Consider the following 3863-nt stretch of genomic DNA (forward strand, 5'->3'; position numbering starts at 1 on the left):
TTCTTGGGAAGTGTTCACTTGCACAAATGTCACCGACCATTCAGACTAATTTGAAGTTTTTGGATCTGAAAGTGAGATCGAGAGCAGACTTTGTTTCGTAGTGGCATAATGGAAATAAATGTTTGAACCATACCATACGAAGGATGGATAGATGAATATTTGACAGAAAATATTCAAGGACCTTTCCCTTGGTGACAATACTCACCCATAGAAGGGTTCATGCCCCTCACGTCGCCCGTTACCCTGTAAAGCACTCGAAACATTTTTTATTATTATTATTTAGAGTTGTAAACTGTTTCTCACTGTCCTCATTAGCGTTAGAGAATTAAGGCTGAGAAGGAGAATTTAGATACTGCACCTTACAAATGACAAAATGCTTCACAAGTATTTCTTGGTTTTAATTAGTTACAACTTAGAGGTATACATGTTAACATTTGAAATCGAGTCTTTTCCAGGTGATGCGGCTGCTGGTTGCCATGGAAACATCCAAGATGGCCACCGCAAATCTGAAAAATGATGAAAACTAGTGAAAGTTTTTCTCTAAAACCAACAAAGATATCTATGAAATTTCAACTTCACAACATAGCTGGGGTTGTGTAGGGTGCAATGACAGAAAGATTGTTTTAAAAAAAGACATTAATTTTTAAATTATTTTTGAAAAATTTCATTTCTTGGGGCTGATTTTTACTAACATTTTATTTTTTTTTAAAAAAAAATCAGGCAACAAAAATGAGAAAGTCTCTCTGTTATTGCATAAAGTAATCACTTGTCCATATGTAAACACAATTTCATTCAAATCGGGCCAATAATAGCTGAGAACTATGTTCACTAAGATCGAAAATGACGTTCATCGAGAAAATAAGGAAATAAGTTTAGTTGTGTTTTTTCCACTTCAGCACAAGATAAACACATTCAAAACCTCAGTTTACTGAAGGATCTAGCCCAAATACATGCAGCAATGCATTTAGAAAGAGGAAAAAAGCCTAAAACTCTCCTGCACCATACGTCAACCCCGCAATTGCCTCAACACACGCTCTCTTTTTTGGGCCTCCCACTTTGCTTTGCGTTCAACCCTGGAGGCTTTGAGGGTTCTTTCTTGATCAAGTCTTTCAACAGAAGCTGCTGTTAGTTCATTAGCTTCTATTGCAAGCTTGTTCATCACCTGTGTAATGTGGCAAGTACCCTCATTGAAGGAGGCAATTGCAGATGCGACTGCCCGATGCAACCGCCTCTTGCCAACAAAGACAGTCTTTGGACAGCGGGACCAGATCACAGAATGCAATCATTCATTAGCATTCTGTGTCTTTCCCTTTGTCATCCTCTTAAGGAGGTTTTCATCAGACATTCTTTGATACACAGGGACCATTTGTTCGGCAATATGTGCATCAAGGTAATGTTTGATGTTGTTTTCATGAGAAGGAGGCTCTTGATCATTGGCAAGTGCTCTGTTGTAAACACACCAGCTGGAGGGGCCATTGGGACACCTACTGTGATGGGGAGCATCATCAGTAGACATACAGTGACACAAACTCGCCCAGATGGCATTCCTCGTACCATCGACGTTACCAACATTGTTACTGGTGGCACACAAGCCATAATAATACTGCAGTTTCAAAGCTTTTTCTTTTGTCAGTTTCCCTCTGCCTCTACCACCCAATCTACATTCTTTTGACAAGTTCAGAAGAGCTGTGGCCATCCTTTTATGAACATGATTAATAAAGTCTTCCTTGTCAATGCTGATGTCCGGTTATTAGGCTGAAGGTCGTTGATAGCCTTGTGGGTTTTGTCGCCATCTGAAAGTATACATGTACATTATACTTTTCCAATGATCGGGACCATAGCCTTTTAGCAGCTTCCACTTCCATGGCATTGGAGCTGCCTTCATAGTTTTGACAACACTGAAGCATGTCCTCCCTCCATACCACTGTCTGAACTCTGCAGAGTCCTGTTCCAGACTGGTGACATGAAGGGTACATGCGTGACAGTATTTTGACAGGACTTCATAATCAATCACAAGACCTGTCAAATCATCAATGACCGCACCAGCACCATAATTGGAAGTGTGGCCTCTCTTCTGCCATGATCCGTCATAACTGACAGTGATGTCCAATGAACATCATCTGAAACAGTCCGTTGTTCAGCATAAGCCTGTTTGATAATTTCCACACTCTCAGTCAAAACATCCTCAGTATTTCAATAACAACTTTGGAAAGAATGTCTTGGTTGCGTTGAAATGTCTTATCGTGGAGACCTTCCATTCCAAAAACCAAACAAAATTTTTTCATTGCAGCATGACCAAGTCCTATCTCTGACAAAAAGAGCATGAACATATCATTCACTTGAAAGGGGTTGTTACCTGCTTGCTTACCTGATCTTGGTGAGGTGTAGTTCTTGGACACACACATCTGACAGTTTTGGCAAGTCACCATAATATTTATAGCATTTCCAAACCTATCAAAATTGTCACTTTTTTCAAAATTCAAAGAACCTTGTTCATGGCATGATGGACACTAAATTTCTTGAAAGAATAAATTCATTTGTCTCATATCAATCAACATCCACTGAGGTTTAGGCTCGTCATTGTCAAGGACATGAGATCGGGCGTTTTCAAAACTTTTAAATTTTGCGAACTTAATGTCACTGCGTGAATTCGATTCAAACGATTTCTCACTTTCAGTGGCTCCAGTGGAAACAATGTCCTCAACAGCGTGGTCCCCAGACGATCCCAAAGCATCTAAGATGTTCAAGCTGTCAGAATGGGGGTTGATCGGGCTGTCAACACTTGTCTGATCGCTGACACCGCATTTTAAACGTGCCTGCCGCAACTGACTTGCCCTGCGCCTCTTATTCTTACCATAGGCGTGTTTTGACCTGGATTTGGTTCTCATTTTTTAATAATTCAAAAATTTTCATTCAAGAATACGTCAAAAACTGTGTTTACCTGTCAATCTCTTCGCTAAGCAGCCGCCATCTTGTATAATTACCGGGAAAGGCCAAAGTTTCGTTGCTATGCCGAATGGTGCATTGCGGGATACGTTTTACCATATAAGGATCGAGCGAAGATTACCAAATGTTGCATTGTGGGAAATTTCGCTTTGCATAATGTTGCATTGTGGGATAGGAAGTTTTCGTTTAAAATCACTACCGCGGGAAAATGACCATATCCTTACATGGACTATCTATATTTAGAAAGTTTTTCACCAGCAACATGGCGGAGACGACGAGCTTTCTAGCGATGTATAACATAAACGGGTTTGTCAGTGTTGGGTGGGCGTTGTCGTAGGTGAAAGTTGGGATATTCTGGGTTTGTTTACGGACACATTTAAATATTATCACACACTTGCTGATGTTTGTACCGGTTTATATTACTTAAAATGACTTTATTTTGAAAACAACATATTGTAACACGAAGTACACGCGATAAATACACGAAAAAAAAATAAAAATCTCGATTTTGATATTTTGAAGCAAAGTTGTCAATTTAAGGAGCCGTGTCTGGCCTGAACGAGATCGAAAAACACTGATTTTACAGTTCTATACGCAACAAACACAAATAAATAGCCCAATGTGTATTGATTTTAAAGCAAATTGCTCTATAAATACCATACAACCCTAGTACATGTGCTGCAGGAATGGTATTTTCAAGTTTAGACTTGATGCCTTATCATACATGTTACTGACACACTATATTTTTTGCGCTATATTTTGTTGTTTATCACTATGTGCATCGAAATTCCAGAAATATGGCGGTGTTATGCGAGTTATGGAGTCTATACATCGCCTCTTGATATGACATCAAAGCATACGTAATTCAAGGTTAATAAAATTAAGATTTTAAGTGTGAAAAATATAACGGTTTGTTT

At 39.2% G+C, this 3863-nt stretch overlaps 1 pseudogene; it reads right to left on the bottom strand.

Moving 5' to 3' along the window:
- Positions 1-983: 983 nt before the first annotated feature.
- LOC137269956 (uncharacterized) lies at positions 984-2888 on the bottom strand (annotated as a pseudogene).
- Positions 2889-3863: the final 975 nt, after the last annotated feature.

Source organism: Haliotis asinina, unplaced genomic scaffold (assembly GCF_037392515.1).
Source record: "Haliotis asinina isolate JCU_RB_2024 unplaced genomic scaffold, JCU_Hal_asi_v2 scaffold_20, whole genome shotgun sequence".
Lineage (NCBI taxonomy): Eukaryota > Metazoa > Mollusca > Gastropoda > Lepetellida > Haliotidae > Haliotis > Haliotis asinina.